Source organism: Anopheles arabiensis, chromosome 3 (assembly GCF_016920715.1).
Source record: "Anopheles arabiensis isolate DONGOLA chromosome 3, AaraD3, whole genome shotgun sequence".
Lineage (NCBI taxonomy): Eukaryota > Metazoa > Arthropoda > Insecta > Diptera > Culicidae > Anopheles > Anopheles arabiensis.
In genome coordinates, this window is record NC_053518.1 from 88,189,126 (window position 1) to 88,210,815 (window position 21,690).

General features: G+C 42.9%; 1 long non-coding RNA gene and 2 other non-coding genes across 3 annotated transcripts; all 3 read right to left on the reverse strand.

Annotated features, from left to right (window-relative positions):
* Positions 1-8,515: 8,515 nt before the first annotated feature.
* LOC120900993 lies at positions 8,516-21,475 on the reverse strand. Its single transcript, XR_005739270.1, has 4 exons — positions 20,967-21,475; positions 20,758-20,870; positions 20,436-20,666; positions 8,516-8,852 (listed from the first exon to the last, which is right to left on the reverse strand). It is a non-coding gene; the product is annotated as an uncharacterized LOC120900993 (long non-coding RNA).
* Positions 18,491-18,562, reverse strand: Trnap-cgg. Its single transcript has one exon. It is a non-coding gene; the product is annotated as a tRNA-Pro (tRNA).
* Positions 21,476-21,616: 141 nt separating the features above from the next.
* Trnar-ccu lies at positions 21,617-21,689 on the reverse strand. The gene has a single exon. It is a non-coding gene; the product is annotated as a tRNA-Arg (tRNA).
* Between the last annotated feature and the right edge of the window lies 1 nt (position 21,690).

The following is a 21,690-nucleotide window of genomic DNA, read 5'->3' on the forward strand; positions in this document are numbered from 1 at the left end:
GCAGTAAAGGAAAACAAAAACAACGCAAGAAACTTTCTCTACTCTAACCTGCCTTTTACTGGTTTGTCAGCCCTCGACCCAGGTATGGTTTGATTTCAATCGGTGTGCGTGGCCGTACCAGAAACTATCTCAGCAGTGTGGTCGTGCACATGTCGTGGAGTGCAAGCACTCGCAAAAGGACATTATTTATGAACTGCAGTGTGCCTTTCGTGCAGTAACGATCAAGCCTAAAAGGCCCTAGGGAGTTTTGGGTAGATTTTTTTCTTATTTTTGTCTAGGCTTTCGCTATAGGCTTTCTTTCTTGAGCAGTAGGTAATATCCGCGTGGCGTGAACGCGCGGTGGCGTGAGCTTGGTAATTTTCACAACTTTACAACCACAACGGTCGGTGACTGGCGGTAGTTAAAGAATTGCAATTACTACGTCCACCGTATCTGGGTTGCAGCGCAATTTGAAGCGCAAGTCAAAAAATGATTGTTATTCCAAGCCAAACATGTTGGGAGAGGTAAGGCACAAAAACAAGATTAGACAAAACAAGAAAAGACTATGACATGACGGATTTGTTTGAATAGTGTTTAAAAATAGGTTCTTTAGCATTCTTATAATGGGAATGTTTTCAGGTGGTACGATGGAGTGATTGCGGCATGATACAGTACTCTTAATAGAGAATTATAATTGATAATTATGTCAGAACTTCAGAGAGAACGTCAAAAAGTCAAATTTGACTCAAGTTAAAATATATTTCAAGTTTATAACATCTTTGAGGCAATTCATTGATAGAATTGATAGAATTTGAACATATTTTACTAAACTTATGTTTGCAAACGATTGAAGCTATGATGAACCGTATACAATTACGTATATGTAACATTTCGCTGAATTGTGCTGATCCCATTTCCTCCAACCGGAACACTTCAGAACAGAACAGAGAAGTCCAGAACATTCGCAATCGAGAAAGATAGCAGAAGGCTACATTTTGTCACTGTTGTCACCCTTTTCTACGGTTCTTATTTCAACCTCTGAAACGATTGTACTTCCCTTCGCGTGATCCACACACCAAAAAGATATCGTAGGGCTCGAGAAGAACCATCGACAAAGAACCATTCCCTCCACACAGGGAGAATTGTCGATCGTCGCTCCAAACACATCCCCCCGGCGGATGTGATCGTCTGAAAAGCTTCCGCGGTGTAACGTTACCCACTATTCCATGGGACGAATCTTTTCTAGGGTCACGATCGTACTGATACATTCCTTCCAACGATCGTCACCATCACGAACCGCTCTTTATTGTACTGATTCAAACATTTTGGAAGAGATCTACGGGGAAAACACGTCAGTTGAGCAAGCTGTAAGGAATCAGTGCGAGAACGAACCCCGTCCAGCGTTAGTCGTGATCAAGTGGTCGGCCTGAGCTGAAGCTACTTCGTGTTTCGCAGTGTTGAGAGTGCTGTAGCAAATGTGTTTAATATTGTAGAGTTTATTTGTTAAAAACTATCTAAGCCAGAGATTGTTAACTTTTAAAATGGCTGTTAAGCTAAAAGTATGATGAATTGAAAAGTGTGAAAAAGGTGATCCTCGAGGGAACCATTATTAGTCCTTGTAAGCTAATTATTCCGATATATATTGTCATACATAGACACGGATATTGAAACAAGTGTCGGTGAGTGCAAAATTAGCTAATTAAAATAACTCAAGAACGTGTGCTACAAATTAAAGGGAGTATCTACTTCTTCGTAGTAAAATGTTCAGAGTTTCTTCAAAGCAGCTGATAATGGTTAGATAAACGCATAGTTATTTGTAATAAAGTTATTAAGAATAAAAAGTCTAAGAATACAATGTACTCTCTCTAATCTGAGACCTCTCCTATTTGAAAATTTCCTATTATTTGAACATTTTAGACAGTCCTTTCATTTTTAGTACATTTTTGACCCACTAATTTGGAAAACCTCTGAAATATGAGTCCCTTTTATTTGTGTATGGTGTTGCCACATGGTTATTGAATGATGGATACTCCAATTTGAAAAAGTGTTCGCAGTTTCCTATGTCAACAGTCAACACTGCATATTAAGTGTTCAAGCTCTTTCTAGATTGTATAAACTTTCATTCCCTTTCAATCTTTCCAATTTGGAAACCCCTCTTATTTGACAATCCTATTGGCTCTCATATAAGAGAGAGTAGACTGTATTTCCAATGTATGGTAACATTTAACACATAACTAGAACATTGTTAGAGAAAGCTACAATTATTGTGGAAAGTGTTTTATTAAAAGTTTTAGTGTGTTTATAGTAAGAAAAGTCTCTCTTTGGATTCAGTATTTATAACTAGTAATGGTGTCAATAATAAAGAAGGGCGCTGAAGGTTCATTGAATTTAAAGCAAATTCTGAATTCAGGAATTTCTGAATTTAAGGAATTTTTCTGAATTGCTGCAAGCCCCTTATATGTCGATACATTATTACCCTGAATCAATGTTTTTAACTATGTTAGCTAGCTACTGCTTAAAAATAGTATGTAAATTTATACATTATAAATTTCCTACACTATAAAAAAATATAATCTCCAAAGCACCGCTGTAAGCTAATAGACATCGCCACAAATACAGGTACCGCAGATGCTACTCCTCCTGCATTCCTTCATTTCATTCGCAAGCTGCTCGTTTTGTCTAATACACTCTATTTTCCCAACTGCACTGTGTACACACTCACACACACACCACACACACATGGCAACCAATGGGGCTGTGTACAAAGTGTACCGAAAATTGCAGCATTTCCCAACAATGTCATTTTTCCCCCCTCGGGAGCACCACCCCACTCCTTCTTGTACTGGAACCAGGAAACCTTCAACCGACGAAGCCCAAGTATTTCACTTGTTTGGTTTGACACTCCACACACACAGGAGTGGAGCCTTTCTAGTATGCCACCGCATGCTTCTGGATGCTCTTTTCACGGTAAACAGAACCATCCGCGCGCGCTCAAAAGAAAAATGAAAGAAAAGCGCAGGGAATATAAAGAACAAAACAAACAAACGAGCTGAGCCCGCGTGTGTTGAGTCGCCCCAACCGCAAAAAAAAACGGAGGGGAAAAAGGGGCTCAACCAGCAAACCATTTGTAGCATTCGTTAGCAGCAGACAGGCAGGCAGCAAGCAGGCAACAGCAACGAAACACAGCGAAACAACAACCGCAGAGAATTCTTTCACCATTTTTACAGCATTACCATAAATGCAATCATAAATTTGGAGCCCATTCCCAACGACACTTTTGCACACACCGTTACAACGGGGCTTCTTCCCGTGGCCTGCACACACACATGACACATTTGTAACGGAATAGAGGGAGTGGAGAAAAGCGCCAAGAGAGAGTGAGAGAGTCACTTAGTCGAGACAAAAAGGTTTTTAAAAGAAAGAAAAAACCGCAAACCGCGGCAAGCACTTGGCAAATCTGTGATGTTTAAGCTGTGTGACAAATTATGACAAGGACGTGATTTTTATTCCTTCTAATAAATTTCAAACAATCTGTGGCCCGATGCGGCTTACACCACCAGAGCGCGATGAGGGGTGAGTTGCCGTTCTGTTGCTCTGTTCTAGCTTCGCTCCTTTCGCGTTCGCTGGAAGCCAATTTTTACTGCACGCGCGGCCAATCTGTACACTCTGCCAACGGTTTCCACCCATGCACACTATCAAGCGTTCTTGCCTCTGTCGTGTGTGTGTGTGTGTGTGTGTGTGTGTGTGTGTGTGTGTGTGTGAATGTAAAATTTTACTTAGCCAAAATGTTGAAAGTAAATACGCTCGCCCCCTCGCGTTTCGTGTGGCTTGCACAGACGGCGATGATGGTGGGACAGAGAGAAAAACCCGTAGTAAAAAAAAAGAAGGGCTCCATGGTGGGAGTTTTCACCGAAATTTTCCAACCCACCCAAGCACATTACTGTCCTGCCAGCCCGCTTTTGTCTCTGTTTGGTGCTGGTAAGTGATACATTTTTATTGAATCGTTGAACGGGCGACAAATGGGTAACTGTTGCACATGTGTGTTTGCCCAAAAAATCCCATTGGAGCCGCGCGTGGGATGGAACAAAAGAGCGGTGGGGGGATGAGGCGCCCCACTTCACAACCACCTTCGCACACACCCGGTGGAGGGAAGGATTGTGGGTTTTAATTCCATTGCACAACTGTTTCTCCCGTTCCCGCAAAACCGCCGAGACACTTGGAGGTTTTGTTGCTCGTTTTGTTTCTTTATCAAGCTGAATTGTTGCTTTTTCTTGTTTTATTTGATCGAAATGTTCGATCAATACGCATCTCACCGACTGTTTTCTGTGTGGCATTTCATCGGTTTTTGTGCGTTTTCAACATACGCACATTATTTAATGTCACCCTTCGTCGGTGAACGGGGTGGTGTATGGGGTGCCAGCGCTTTATGGATGCTTTTCGGGGACGATGCGACAATTGTGTGCTGCAAGTAATTCAATATGTTGCCGCTGCTGATTTGTGGTTTTCGTGAGATTTTTTTTGTTTTGTTTGCTCGCTCCTTTTCGCCCGTCCCGAAATAAGCGCCATCAATTCCCCTCTCGATCGGATTGATATTGTGGTGATTTTTATTGGATTAACGGTTGCAGCGCACAAGATGAACGCACGCACCGATGCTCCGATGGGGTTTTATTTCCGAGATTTGCGGCAATAAAAAGAGGAGTTTGTGAAAAAGCATGCCCGTGCCCGTACCCGTGGTATTGTTCTTGCTCAAGTAATAGTTCCGCTTAATGTTTACGCAACGGGAATGCGATTTTGAAAGAAATGGATTACTGCAGAATACATTGCAGGGGTTTTGGCGAGCTTTCTTTTTTTTGAGAATTTCACATGTTTTTTATTTTAGTTTTTATGTAATATGGGTGGAAGAGTTCAACAGTTCATAGGGTTAGAATAAATCTGGGAGGACAAATGTGAGATATGTTTGTAAATGTCACTGATTTTTGTAAAACTCCATTATATCAATCATGGACTAATTTAATACCTGCTTTTGTATTCATAATATGGCTTCTTTAACCACAAAATCATCCTTTCGTCTATTATATTTCATATGATTCTTTCTATTTCATTGAGGCTTTTGAAAGAGAAACAGAAAAAATAGGCATTTGGTACCTTCTACGTATACCAATCAATATTCTTACACACCATCTTCGCACCATCTCTCTCAGTATTGCTTACGGCCTACTATTCATTGCTAAGAATAATTAGCTGCTTGGGAAATTTGCACTAAAATTTGGTCAATATTCCAGCCTTAGAAGCTTACGACTTTCTTTATGGTAACTTGCTTGAACACTTTGAATGTCATGACTATCATATATGATAGCCAGTTATGGTTCCTGGGGGACATGGCTATTATATACGATAGTCAGAGATTACTGATTTTATCTCTTAATATAATCTAACAGATAAGGCGTAATTTACAATATGCTAAAAAACATGATTAATAACCCTTTCATGCACATGGTTTTCGCAAATAATATGTTTCCCCTTGTTACTGAATCATTTAATGATACTCATTACAGGGTTTTCCAGGAGTTCTCAGTTCTGACTCCTTCTTGCGTGAAATAAACTTAATGTAACGGGAATTGGTCTCTACAGCACCCTTGTTGAACAAATCCAATAGGAATTTCCGATCATATGAAGTTCACTTCTCATAAGAGAGAGTCAAGGAAGAGTCCCACAACTATGAGAACCCCTGGAAAACCCTGTAATGGTGAAAAACCAAAACTGTAAATCTAAAAAAACACATTCCATTGATAAATAAACTGTAGCTCTAGTTATGTTGTATTGTATATATTGTAATGTATGTACTCTAGTTATATTGTCAATGTTTCAACGAGCTATTTGATGGAAAATATTACTTAAAATATCCACTAAATGAAAACTTACTTTCTTTAACACTGTTGTATTCCCGACAACAAGACAACAACCAATTGAATATTAAAGTGATCAAACGTTTGTCACCATTTCATTCGGCTCTGAAACATATTTTTACAACATTCGATTATTTTGTTCAACAAATTCGGTTATTTTGTGTTGTTTTTTTTATATTCTGTGAATTTTAGAAATTGTCTGAGGAGCTACAAAAACGACACAATCGTTGTGAAATGATGAGGTTTTTGTTTCAAAATAACAGAAAACAATGAAACAATAACCATCCAATAAAGTTTAGCTGCATTTACGTAATTACTGAGCATCATCATCAGTGATGTTCTATTTTCAAATGTATGCATTCATATGTTGCGTATCTCACATACCTAATATTATTCGTCAATGTATGTGCATGCCATTAAATGAATTAAGCTTGCCGGACTCTTACAAACACACCACCATCCTGCCGGTTCATATTAAACGATTCCCACCACTACCACCCCGAAACCCGCAAAGCGAATCAATTTGCTGTGACTTTTGGTCAGTCTGTTTACTGACTGTTTTCCGGAACATAGTCGTAAAGTGTTGTCAACGGACTGCCAAAAAACAACCGAACAAACGCAACCAAACCGGTGATTAACTTCAAAGACTGCTCTCATTCCAGCTACCAGAGCAAATACAGTAAAATAAGAAAGTCTAAATTGTGGAAATAGTTTTCATCCCTTACTCCAAAGTCACACATTCCCACTGCTCGAGAGTGCCTTCCCCAGAGTGAGGCAATGTTAAGCGTCACGCGACCTCCACGAGAACCGGTTTGAGACCGGACTCGGGGCTCGGGTCGGTAAGGATGGTCGTAAATTTTCCGACCAGCCTTCGAGTGTTGAAAACTAATTTCGACAAAATTGTCATAAAAAGCTGCTGATCTGAGCGCTGCAGCTACGAAGACTTCTGGGAAAACTTCCCCTAAACGTGGGGGAAAACCTTACGCCTCAGCAGTCGTCGGTACACATTGCAACTTTGATGGTGCGTAAAGATCTTCTGAAGATGTGTTTTTTTGTATGCCAAAAAGTTCCACACTTTCGAGAAGCAGCTCGCCAAAACCAGCGTTGGTCAGTAGCGAAGGAAAACACTAGAACTCTGGGGGACGAAAAACTAGAATACCGCTCAAAAACTCATCCTAAAGAGTCGCAGAGTTTTTCACGTTGGAAGGACCAACAGGACACAAACAAAAGGCTGAACCAAAAATCGCGAGCCCATAAATTATTTCCCTGCCCTTTCGATGAATGATTTTGCGCACGCCAGGAGATGGGCACAAACACAAAAACCCAAAAAGGAAAAATACTTCATTTTATGTCGATAGCGCGTCGATCGGGGGGGTTGGGCGCCCGTCTTTTTTTCTCCATCGCCCCGCTGTGTAACGACCAAAACCGGGCCAATCGGTCACACTGGTTCTGGCTTCCTTCCGCTTCAGAATTGTCGCACCAATTGTCTCACACGCACCAAAAAAAAAACGCATTGCGTACAAGCGACGAACGCGAGCGCGAACAGTTCAGTAGGTTTTTGGGGATATTAAAATTTCGCGCGTTCATCCCCCCGCTGGGAGCAGTGCTTTGTCTTATTCGAACACGCTGCTGGCGATTTTTTTCCGAACAACGAGAAATAAAAACAACGATAACCCGACGACAGTAAGTCTGCCGAGACTCGCCGAGACGCCGACGGAAACCTGCAGCCCAATATCGCGGCGCGGCACAAAAGGGAGCTCTCCTGGGCTGGCCGGCCGGCCGGTGCCGAACTTTACAACAATCAATTTATCTCTTCAGCGCCCCGAATGCACCATCTCTACACATGGAGCCCACCGAATCTGCCAAAGGTTCGTCCGGGTGGAAAAGAAAATTGATGCAAAAATCCCTGCTTCCTCTGTGGATTGAAAATGCCCAAAACGAAGGGAAAACTCTCTCTTTCTTTGTCTTCCCCTTTGCTCCCTTCGATGCGGTAAGATTGTCGAGGAGGCAAACGCTGGGGCAGAACTGTCGCCAGCGGGCCTGCTACGTGCCTTGTTTCCGGTTTTAACGTGCCGGAAGCAGTCTGCCACGCACGACCCCGTCGACCTTTGCCCTCTTTCTTAGGGCTTTTTCTCCCCGTTTGTTCTTACTCCTCTTTTGCCGTGCCATTTGTCAAGCGGAAAATTGCTTGAGCACGGAAGAAAAAGGGCATGAGGAGGGGTGCCGATGCCCCACAAATCCTAAGACAAACGGCCTATGCAAAACCTCGAAGGAGCACCAGCCCTTGAGTAAGTTGTTGAAGATGATAAAAATTCCAATCATCGGAAAAAAGTCATCGGCAGCGGAGGAAAGCGGACATGAAGTAGTCGATTCAAATCGGCCAGCAACGTGTCCTCGCCCGCTCTGTTGCTGCCTGCCTGAACGGGGACACAGGCAGGTCACATATCAGATTTTATGTTGCGCCTCTTTTAACATCACTACAGAGGGAAAAGGAAAACCACAGCTCGTCACTGGAACACTTTTCGGACATTCCAATACTAGAGCTGGAGCTGATGCTAGTAGCTGGTGTGTACATTTGCTTATCACCAATTCAGCTGCCGTCCGCTATGTCTAACATAACTTACCTCATCCTTCTCCTCCTTCTTGCGGCTACTATCCTCAATCCTCTAGAACGCGTGCAGAATTTGAGTCACAGCATCACAAATTTCTACGCTAATCGCGTATCGCTCTTACTCGGAAAAGGGCACGTCTATAATTATGTCAAACTACTACTACTACTGCCACCAGCATCACCATCAGCAGGAAGAATTTCCGCTGCACAGCTTTGCATCAATCTGCACGCCAAGCTGCGGACATTGGACGAGCTTTTCGGAGTGGTTTAGTGTCACGCGCAGAATTCCTAATGCCGCCACGCAAAGATCCCCGCGCGTTCAATCCACTCAATCCAATGCGGGTATAGATAAAATCCTGATGGGAAAGATGGTAATAAAATAAAAAAGGAAATGCGAATTATACATTTGCGGTAGAGTTTTTTTTAGTAGTAAGTTTTATGTCGATATACAGTATAGTATAAAGCAAGCTTTGTTGCTGTGGTTTGCAATCCCATAAATAATACTACACTCATTTCGGCATATACTTTTCAAACGTTCATCGTTCAAATTGATTTTATCCTCTCCTTTTTTTTGGAACGGCTTATGTTTCACAATCACCATGACGCCCGATAGTGAACGATTTAACCAATGCGTGCCGAGGGAATTAAGCCTCTGTTTGCTGTTGATTTATTCCGAATAAATAAATTGTCGTGATTATTGTCCAGCAACACTGCTGTTGAGCACGGGCACGTGTACTGTTTGTTATGATGTACTGTGGTGGAAAGTTGTTGGGTTTATCAAAAAGTTTGTTCTACGATTGGCAGTAGATGCTTCGAGCTCGTGTGAAGAAAGGAAAAACATCACACATTTGTAAAAATGCAACTGCAATTTGTAAATCGTTAATGAGTGATATCACTGACTAATACTAATAAAGTATTACTAGATTAATTGCACTGTTATGGGACTAATAATATGTATTGCAAGCTTTTGATAGCTTTTTGGAATTTGTGTTTTTCATTCACTTTTATTCTAATTTTTATAGTTACTGATATTTGCCTTTATACAGTGTTTCAATATGGGTGTTTGGTTGTTTCTCAAGGATGTTTAGATGCATTCTAATGTTCTTAAAATATTTTTACAATTTATTTGTCCTTTTACATTACATGAATTCGTCACTTATTTTATATACTGTTTTCGACATGTTTTTGAATTGTGTAGAGACATCGTCAAAACTATTTCGAACAAAATAATTGAAAAAAATATATCGATACATTCAATAAATTCAATAAATCATGCTAGCCCTGCAAACATAAACGTTCATGGAATTCAATAACGTTACGATTTCTTGAATTTCCGCGTAAGTCGAATTTCACGCTTTAAAGCCAAAATATCACTAGTTTTTGTGTAATTTATTTTATTTTATTAATTTTATTTAAATTTAATCCTGACTTTATATTACAATTGTAAGCCTTCTTGAAGAATCATTAAATTTGACCAGAAGGGAATTTATTTTGGATTGGACAATTAATGTGTCAAATCAGTAGAATTGGCTCAAGAAACTGCTAAATTTAAAAAAACGCATTACTCTTAAGGACCGGGTTGGTGATACAGTCGTCAAGTGGTACCACTCAAAAACATGTCCGTCATAGATACCAAGTTCAAGCCCCGAATGGGGAACCATGCCCTAACTGGTCCGGACTTGTCTTGACTTTGACTATTCTGCATCATGAATGTTGTAATCATTAAGTCACTGAAAGAAAGGTCAACTAGTAGTAGTGGACAAGGTGGTAGGTCTTGACCCCGACTACGGTTATTGGGCCAAAAGAACGAACAGAAAGAAGCGTAACTTCAAGCGTATTTTCTCGGGGGACCTGTACTAAATTAGAAAAGACTAGTTCCTCGTATCATATTCCTTTCTATTATACAGAATCAATGGTCTAGTTATCAATTGTGTTTCTAAATGTATCTCATATAAAACGCTAGTTGAACTGTCTTTCACTAACAATATAAGGTTGATGAATAAAAATGGACTGATTGATACGATTTATCCCATATTTCATTCAAATTTAAAAGATGAGCAAATTATAAAAATCACTTTAACATAAAACCAAATAATTAAGAAAATTCAAACACATTTTTTAAACCTAATTGTAAAGCAGATTTTGGTATGCCCAATACGCTTACACGATTGATTGGCGCTGAACCGTTCGGGCGGCTGCCACGTTACATCACGTTCCGGTTGGCAAGTGATATTACCACCACCGTTGGCAATGCAGTGGTGGATCACATTTCATCAAGCCCATAAATAATACTATCTATCGGCGCATCGGTGCACCAAAAGCCACCATCAACCCGATAAAGTCCAAGCCCGGGTGCTTGGTAGATAACACAAATAGTAATAAAAAAAGGTGCAAAAAACGAGCAAAAGGCACATGCAGCAGCCATAATCTAAATGGTCATTTATCAAATTGCTTCCAGCAGGCGTTAAAAATCGATCACAATCGGGACGAAGGGAAAAATGGAGGGGGAGGAAAAGACACAACTGTACATTTACGGTTGCACTTTTTGACGTGGCGCACGTGAACATTTACCACAAAAGTAAGCCACACAAAAGGCAAAAGGACAATATTTTTTGCTGTGTGTGTGTGTTTGTGTACCGCATAAGTAACACGTAACACGAAAAAACTTTTTAACCCTGCAGCTATATAGGGAGATAGAGTGCAAACACCAGGTAAGCTTTCCAACACATCCTAATCTTTCGGATAGCACAATGTAACTAACACATGTAAAATAAAAAAACAAATCAGTACAATAAACCACTTTTCAAAGGCCAAAACCAGGGGGACGTTACATGACGTTGTGAAAAATCCCATATCAATTGGCCCAGACCTGCAACCCCCCAAAGCATCGCCACACGAGATGCTCCTGTTGCATCGTTTTATAATTTATTTGCTAACGCAGCCCCAATCTCACCGACCCGTCAGGGCACGCACGTACGCACGATATAGGCGGCGATAGAGCGATTGAAATGCGGCATTATACACCATGGCAAACCTGTGGCAAACAGGTACCAAGACCATGTGGGGGGAAAAAACACATAAAAAGGGCACAGGTCCCAACATACTATCCACCGCACACACCACACATAGCAACTTGGGGGTGTGGTTATCATTTTTCTACCAATATTTCATGACACTGTCCACACCCGGGGTGCCCCGCCAGCCAAAACCAACCTTTAAAAAAGTGTTGTGTCCTTTAAAAAAGTGCCAGCGCAAAAATGGCCATCAAAATGGCCTAACCAAACATCAGACAGGACACTAGTGGTGGGAGCACAGAATCAGAACCACCAGATTGCGGGTTCGGAATCGATTCCGGAGCTGATTTCAATTCTTGAAACTGATTCCAGAGTTGACTACGATTCTCCGTGGTCGGTATCGTAGTCGCTATCAACTCCAAAAATGAGTTCTAAATTGAAATCAGAAGCCTTCATAAGCGGAATATTCAAGATAATGGATCGTTTACAAGTACAACTTTGGATCCTTTGCGGCTATCGATACAATCGACTCCGTAATCGGAATTATCTCCGGATTCGGAATCGGTCCAGATATTACAATCAGAATTGGATCCGGAATTGGAATTGGTATCGGAATTATAATCAGTACTAAAATTAAATCAGAAATGTCATAAGGGGAATCAGTTCCAGAATATCATGAGAATGGATTGTTCACAAGTACATTTGTGGCTTACGATACAATTGTAGATACGACCCAAAATCTAATTCTTATAAAGATGCCCAAAACTGGTTTGATTCCGGAAATGATACCGATTCCGGAAACGATTATAACATCGGAACCGATGTCGATTCCAGAATTGGAGTCGACTCCGATTTCAGAGCCGATTCCAATACAGATTCCGAAGCCTATTCCGAAGCCTATTCCGGAGCCCATTTCGGGAGCCGGTTCTGATTCCGGATTAGATTCAAATTCCGGATTCGATTCCAATTCCGGAACCGATGTTCGATTTCAATTACGGAATTGATTCTAATTTCGGAAACGAATCCGAAAACTGATTGCTGACCTGTTATTCGAAATCGATTCCAAACAATTTTGAAGCTAGCCGCAATCGATTCACCCAAATACTTCATTTTTCACATCACTAGTCACATGACGTGATATCGTTGGACCGTGCCGTTTTTAGTTGAACTTTGAACAGTTTATAGAAAAAAAAAATCAGAAATAAACCAGGGCCAGGACTCCACAACGCGCTTCGATGGTGACGTTCACGATCTTCCGCAAACGAACCCTGCTTCGATTAAAACGATAGACAGCATCACCGTGCAGGTTGTGATATTACCCCAATTTTTTTTGTTGGGCTTTTCCATAGATAATGTTCCACACAACAAAAATCCCCAAAAACGTAAGGTACACAAGCGCCACCAACCAAGTTGTGAAAATAGAATTATTCGAATGGGAAAAAAAACTCCATAAACGCCTAAAACCACCGTCCGCATATGCCGTATACACTGCTGTTTCGCGGCAGTCACGGTAGATTTATTTACAACAAGCCAGCCAGAGATAAATTTATAGCTGCATCCGAGGTAGTGTGTGTGTGAGTGCATAAAAATGGTACCTCGCAAAACGCACACACATACACAGCCTCCACAACAAATGGTGACGCGAGGAGGCAAATAAAATAATCCGCTAACGTATTTTAGTCCAATCCGGCACATTCCATACCAATACGGCCGTGACGTGCCGGGAAGGAATTGAACATTAAAAGCAAACCATCAGCCCCTTCGGTGAGGACATAAAGCTTTTTAGGAAGGGATGGGGCGGCTAAGCAATCAACGCGGAAAAATTGGGGATGGAACACTCCCAACCACAGATTGGTGGTCAGCGCTTCCCTTTTTCTCATTCCCATTGGCGAACAGGCCGAATCTGCAATAGCGCACCGTGTGCGAAACGATATAGGTCAATATTTACTCCACATTCGTTTCGTCCTCCCCTTTGGGGACGCTTTTCTTTGGTTTGGTGTGCAGCAGCAGCAGCAGCAGGTTTAGTGGTCGCCATAAGCACGACCGGAAATGGAACCGGACGAGAACCGGAACGGGAGCGGTTTCCTTCCCGCGGTCCGTACACACACACACACCCGAAACGGTGTTGATGCAGAAATATTAAACCGACTTCCCTGAAAAAAATACTAAAAATAAACGCAATCCCTCCCCTCCCGGCACATCATCTTCCAAGGGGTGGTTGTTATCTGCATTGGGAAAATTGAAAATCTGCAGTGCCAAAACAACAAACCTTCTCCCCATCGCCACAATCACGCAATGAGGGATAATTTGGCCGGCGGGCCGGCTTCCCCCCGGTGTCCGGAAGGGCAATGGGGACGGCGGCTTTGCTGTTTGCTGCCGCTCCGGAAGGTGACAGCCGCGCGCTGCAGTAAGTCGTAAACAGGACCGACCCTGTCGCCTTGTCCCTGCAGACCGTGGCAACCGCTCAGGGGAACCCGACACGGTTTGCACGGATTCCGGTGTACATCCGGTGTGTGTGTTTGTGTGTGTCTTTCAGCATTTTTTTGTTGTTGTTATGTCCGATGGGCGAATGAAGTACTGTAGCATGATAAGTCAGGCGCCCCGTGCCATTGGAGCCATCGTAAAGTTACTCGCACGCGCTTCTCTATCCGAAGAGCGACATTCCACTGCACTTCTTCCCGCTGGAGCAATGTTGAGTTTTTTGTAGGTCATCCCCTAAAATAAAAGGATAAACATTAATGCTCGGCGGCTAAAAGAAGCTGCATTTATGCACACGCGTACAGTGTGCACTTTCCCTTCGGGGCAGGGTTGTTTGTGTCCTATCCGGTGCGTTATGTGTGTGCTTTTTGTGTTGCTGTTCCCTTTGCACAAAAAGCTTCCCCCCCAAAATCCCGACCAATTTCACTAACGATGAGGTTGAGCTAACAGTGGCTTCCGACTTGCACCGCTCTCCATCCTCTTGGGTCCTTTGGAAATTTCTTTGGTTTTGTGATAATACACGATAAATCTTGCCTTCGCCCGGGAGAGCACGGGACAAGGTTGGGCATTCCCGCAGCACAGCTGGGAGGATTGTGCTCCCTACCCTCCCAAGAGTCCCATGGAACGATGCCAACTGCGTACGAAAGTGTGTTCCTCCTTCTCCGTCCATCGCCATTCCCAAAAAAAGCGGGGTAACGAGGAGCTTTCGCGGCTTTCTTTGCATCCTGGCAAGCCTACCCGGAATTCTGACACAAACTCACACACACACACGCTCCTTTGGGGGGGGGAAGAAGAAGAAACTTCCCGGCACACCGGAAGCAGTAGATTTTGTGCAAGTTACGCATTCACAAATCAAATCGTAGCTTACAGAAAGAAGGCCCCCAGAAGCCTGCTCGGTTTTGGTTGTCGTACACCGATTGTTGTACGGTTGCAGATTTACTGCAATTTTATCGTCACCGATCGTGTTTCGTGAGGCGAGGAGTGAGGTCGGAAAAGGAGGCCATCAGATCCCCGGACACCCGAAAAAGCTCGTAGACATGTAACGTGACCGGCTTGCGAGAGAGAGAGAGCGAGGAAGAGATAAAGTACAATGAACCCCATTGGTGCACTCTTCTGCTGTGTCTTCTTGTCTGCTCTTCTCCGGGTGTGTGTGTGTGTGATACCGATCTTGGGTCCAGCGACCCAAGTTTCGGCAGCCACGGTGGGGCCTTTTTTGTTAAGGTTAGTTGCTGTGCGTCACACTGTAAGTTTATGGAGTGGATTTAAATAATTACAAGCGATGGCGACGGCGGCGGCTTATGGCTTTGTAACCGGTTTCCGGTGCATTGGGAATGCAGCAGCAGCAGCAGCAGCGTGGTAAGTTGGCAACTGCAACACTAGGATTTTGGGGCTGTAGTTTTAGCACATGTGCGCCGCCGGTGTAATAAAAATAAAGATGCACTGCAAACGTTTGTCTTTCTCCGTGTTTCACACAAGATGCATGTTTCGGTATTTTGAGGTAAGCGTTGATATATTTTAATCTTTTTTTTCCCCACCCATAGCTCTGCAAAGACGGGGAAATTGATTATGAAGTAAGCAAGCAAGTGGCAGCGCTCCAAGGCTTAACATTCTTTTCTGCTTATAACGGACGCCTCTACAAGGAATGTAAGACTAATTCGGACATCTTTTACACGCAAAAGAGTGAGAAATTGTGGTAAGATTTGAAAAAACACGTGCAGGTTTTGCTTGTAACGTGCAGTGACTTGAACGTGCGCGAACGAATGAAAAACATAATAAATGGGCATGCATATTGAATGATGATGATGACATCCACACGGATAGCTATACGGATGAAACATAGAAGGGCATGATTTTCCCTTTCTTTGTAATTGGAATTAACATCTTCTTCTCTTTAACAGGAAACACGTAAATTATTCAAAACAACTACTGACATACAATATTGGTGTAACCGTTTTATAAGCTATCTAATTCACAAAACCTCCAAAGTAAATGGATTATAAATGGTGCACAGCATCGTTGAAGGAGACCAATACCACAAAAATTTGTTAAAAACGAAATAAAGGTAATATTTTTCACTAATAGACGCACAATTTCAATATGAAGTTACGAATTACGTTCGATTGTTGCATAATGAGGACTTTCCCGTCAATTTTAAACGGGTTTGAGACACACACACGCGCGAAAATGTCTCGATATACCCAACACACTGATGCGACACCCTAAATAAGGCATTTCTCATTTTTTAACAAGGATCCAGGGATCATTATTGACCGCCTGCAAGATGTTTTTCAACCGCTTTCACGTATTGTATTGACATCACAATAAAATATTAGTCAGGGATTTTCAATAAATCGCAAAGAATTGTAAAACTTCATACAGCTTGAGACGTGTTGAAAATCATGTTGATGAACTGAACTATAATTGTGATGCAAATACCACATTTGACAGCTGTTGAACAACATCTCGAAGCAAAGATTTTTCTTATGGTTGAAATTTAATATTGACTCGGAAAACCCTGTAATGATGAGTTGCAAAAAAGGTATAAAAAGTGTTAAAGTATATAAATAAACTAAAATTTCAAACCAGGAATTACCTCAAAAATGCATTCCGAAAATATAAGTGCCTTCACAGGGTTTCCCTAGCCAGCTCAACACCATAAGCAAACTATTCAATATCGTAAAATACATTTCTACAATTACAATGAAAACTCAAATGATCTGTTATTGGTTGCTTTGGGTACGTTCGACATATATTTGACAATGTTGAATAGCGATTTAACGCATTGGTAATGAAGCTTACAGTGTTGAACTGTTCCAGTAAACGGTAAGGTAATTAATAGTGTTTATGTATATTTTACTAATGTCCTTTGTTACAATCACAGCATTTTTTTGTTTTATAATACAATTATTACCGTTGGAGAGCGATCCGGCCGAAAGGTATTTCCGGTTATTATTTACTGTCAAAATCCTTTTGTTTTTTGCCCTCTTATTTCTGTCTTTAGTGCCTTTGTTCTACTATATTTTCATTTTGTCTGCTAAATGTTCCCTGATTTCGCTCAACTATCGAATAATATCTTTTCTGTTACATACTTAATTACGAACATAACTTGTTTTAAGCTCCTTTGCTTCTTTTTTTCCTTTTTAAATAACTTTACAAATCTCATTATTATGTATGTTTTTATGTTGTTAAAATATTATGATAATCATGATTACTTTAATACCATTATCTTGTCATTTATTCAGATCTATATAAAATTAGCCAGAATAGGATAAGGTAAGCAAAATTAAAAGAGTTTTTTGTTATACTTTCTTAACCCCTCAACCTCCTGCACTCTTCAATGTGAATTTCAGCTGGTTTAAAGGTCAACAATGATCAACAGCAACAACCAAAATTACATTTTTAAACACTTTTTATGGACCAGCAATTTGTCCTCAACTATCCTCTCAAAGCGTTGGCAAACACCAGCCAACCGAAATCTTCAACCAAAACCATGCCCCCCAAAGTGCCTAATTTTCGCCCATTTGGCATCATATGTACGCCCATCATCAACAATCGCTTCAAGTATGACCACCACCCTTCTTCCTCGAAACCAGCTGATTACGCCACCGGCAACCAGACCGAAACCGTCACATCCGGGATAGGTCCCACATGCGCTTGAACGGGCGCGCACACACGCACACACCCACCTGCCCAAAACCGCACCACGGAGGGAGCGAAGAGAGAGAGAGAGAAGCGTATGTGCGTGTGTGGACAAACAAACAGAAAAAATGCAACCCCGCGTAACAAAACCGCGCGAAAGAAAGCGAACAAACACAGCAAAAATCATGAATGATATACAAACAACCGCGTAACCGCGCAATTGAAAACCCATGGCAGTTTAACAAATGATGAAACGCATTCCCATCCTTTCCGCCATTGTCCCATTTGGATATTACACACGCAACAGCCCTGCCTGCCCGCCCCCTGGGGAGAGAGTTTGTTGGGTGTGTGGAGTTTATAAATCATTCCCAAACCCAACAGCCACCACGTGACGGATACATCACCCATGGTCCGTTAATCCGTTTTCTTCCGATAAGCATCCCCGAAAAAACAACAGAAGAAACTGTTAAAAATGGGATGACGCACGCAGTGCGAGTGAAAGACACGAAAGATGAAAGTGCGCAAGACAGGTATGCAAAGTGTGGCCCTAAAAACAGTCCAACTGTCCAACGGGGTTCGTCCCGGTTACAGCAGAGGAATGCGGTGCGTACATAATATCGCATATCTTTCGCTTTCGTGATTTGTCTGTTCACCCCCGGCCCGGCGTGCGACACGACCTTGCGAGATGGCCAATGAGCAAGGCCCCCCTCCGCTAGTAGAAAGCCGTACACGAAGAAGTGTGTCACGAGCGGAGGGGGTAAACATAACCGGATGCATTAAAAGAAAGTAAAATTTCCTGCTTCAGCAACAATAACCCTCGTTGCTCACTGTCGAAAAACGACAAAAAAGTTCTCCACAAATCCGGGCTCGTCCGGGAATTGAACCCGGGACCTCTCGCACCCGAAGCGAGAATCATACCCCTAGACCAACGAGCCACATGCTAGACACACCACTACACTCCCTACTGTTTGCTCTGCCATCTACCGAGAGTGGGTCGTACTACCATCGTCGCAAGCCGTAACGGTTATGCTGACCTCTTCCCACCCAGCACCGCAGCATGCTGTTATGCTCTTTGCTATGCTTTTCTGTAACGCCCAAACAACAACAAAGCGACACGATTTTCATTGCAATATGCTGCACAAATTGCACAGAAAAAAAAAAGATTGATTGAGTCGCTTCTAATCAATAAACGCTAAATGTGGCGTGCACAGGTCTCCGAAGGGCCATTCAACAACAACAACATCGTGGCCTGATGACATTCTTTTGATGTCATGTGGCACCGCGTGGCAACAAAAATGCGGCCTAAAAACAGGACTTCAGCTAGATAAATGGATGATGTTGACCGGATTTTTCACGTTCATCACTCTGGTCTGCCCTGTACAGTTGCCCCCAGGGAGGAAGGTTGATTGACCTGTCCCGGTGTTTGGACCGTTTGCAGCAGCTTCCAACCAGTAACGATGTAACGATGGCTCTAAAAGCAGAAAAAAACGGACTTGTTCCCCTTACAGGACACTTTCTTGACCATGGTACAAAGCACGGATTTTGATTATTCGAGACGGCTAATCGGATGATGGATTAAGGATTGCCAATTCCCTCAGGGGAAAGTGGAGGAATAAAAAACAATGCACATAAAACCCATTTTATAGGCAAGCCCATTTGCATACGATGGGGACACAACAGCATGTGCCCCCCTTGGGAACTACCATGAAAGGTTCCTGCCTTTCCCTACCAGACCGACATCAAACGAAGCAAATCGTTGCAGCTATAGCCGTTTTTGTAATGCCTTTTCAGTCTCTTTCTCCGACTCTATCACATCGTTCACCTAACATCACATTTCGTCACTTTAAGTGATACACTAAACCGCGGCCGGCCATCGATTTAAACAACAGGCCAGTCGGGAAAAATGGAGCAATTATTTTCACACTCGATTAATCCCACGTGGATCGGACTCGCCCCGCCGATCGCCGTTACAACCGCAGTTGGTGGGCGTTTCGCACCTAGCCGAAATTAATTGGTCTCCCCCCGGCCGGTTGGCATGGGTGGTAAATCAACCAGGAGGTTGGTGGTAGCCGGCGCTCACATCACTCGTAAATCATTGTAGAAGAAAAAAAAATGCAATCCCCAGTAGCGGCCCAAATAATGCCAAATAGTAGCAATTTTCTAATGACATACACACACGTGGCATCGGTATAAAAGATTGAAGTTGCGAGGGGCCATAAAAGCGACTCATTGCAAGGTGGTCTCCCCCTGCGCGCGCGCGGGCTGGTACGCCATCCGTGCGCGGATCGAAAGCGAAAGCGCAAAGCGGGTGTGTGCGCCGCACGAAATCGAAAGTGTCCGAGCACTGCGTGCCACGAGATCCGTCATAAATTGTGTTGAGGCTGTTGTAACTCTCTCTCTCTCTCTCTTCAAATATCTCAATTTGTCAAACGATTTGCGCCGTGACGCAAAACGGTGTGACACGCGCGCGCGCACGTAGTTTGGTAGCGATGGTGGCGCGGAAGGATTGCGTGACTTCCATTGCGTCGTGTGCGAGACATACACGCACCAGCGGATCCACGATCCAATGCACACTGCAGCACGCGCGTCCGGCCGCTGGGTTCGTGTGAAATGGTGTTGGCGCGAAACACCTCCCACCCACCCGCCGGCCAGATCCGGTAGCCGAAATGTCACCGACCGCGGTCGCGATTTGGGGATGTTGCTGAGAGAAGGTTGGCTACCACACTGTCGATGAGGCGGATGTGAATGAATTGTTGTGCGGTTCCTTGTTTGTTTCCCTGTCTACAGTTCCCCACCCGGGCCAGTTACCTCTGCGTGGGGAGTGGGTGTCTGTCTTCCCGGGCTGCCTTTTGGCACCTTATTCGCTTTCCTTCGGTATATGGCGCACCATATCCGTGTGCGTGGTCGGTACGGGTTTGCCCATTCATAAGTTGCGCGCGTCTGGGAGCAAAGATGGGCCAACACAAGGGAGACGCACCACACCGGGATGAAGTAGGATGCATCGCCATCATGGAGATGCATTACGAAATCTCTCTCAACCTAAAAAAACAAGATGGGTACGGATGTGATTAAAATCTTCTCAACAGACACGCTCAACGCAACGATCTCCGATCACTTTTTGGAACATTACCCAAAATGGACGTCCTTGCCAAAAAAAAAAAAGCTGGTTATGCACAACTTCACACATCTCCCGGATGGAACCACAAACAACTTTCATCCGTTGTCTGTCGTCCGGGAACTAATCTGCCAAGTGTGGGAGAGAAGAGATTCAATATCATCCGGCACTGATCAACTTTTAATTATCCATATTTGGAACAATGCGTTCCCGTTCACACGTACATGTATTTCGATACTTTTGATCACTTAAAACACACAAGAAACGATACCGGAACATGTCTCGAAAGCACTACACAAGCAAGCATCTCACGGAAGTAGATCTGCAAATGCAAATGATGCTCCCCAAAGGACGCCATGATAAACTAGCTGTCAAAATCGGAGCAAGCGGCTGACGTCTATAGTTCATTACGCCATTTGCATTGTTTCCTCATGCAAAGCTACTGCTGGGAAGGACGCGTAAAGAAGCATCTAGTTTTACATTTGCAGTGGAAGAGCAGTTTGTGCTTTTTAATATGTTCGCAACATTGTGTTAATTGTGAATAATTAAGTGTTGAGTGACAGTTAAAGTTATTGTTCTTATGCAAATAGTGATTACCAGTGAATGGGTGAACTGTGTATTGTTTTTGGTGCATTGGATATCATTCGCTCTTGTTTCGGGTTGTAGAAAGAAATTGAACTAAAAATGAAACAATGCAGTCATTTCGAGAACAGGTAATGTACCATCATCTGAAAATCACGGAAATAATATCGTGAAACAAGGAAGCGCTAAATACTGTTTTTTTTTTTTCTCCAAAAATGTCACACAAATGTTGGTTGAACATGTAAGAACTACACTCCGTACATGTAGGAATGAAAAAAGATTGCTGGATGTTTACCCCAGATGGGACTCGAACCCACAATCCCCGGCTTAGGAGGCCGGTGCCTTGTCCATTAGGCCACTGGGGCG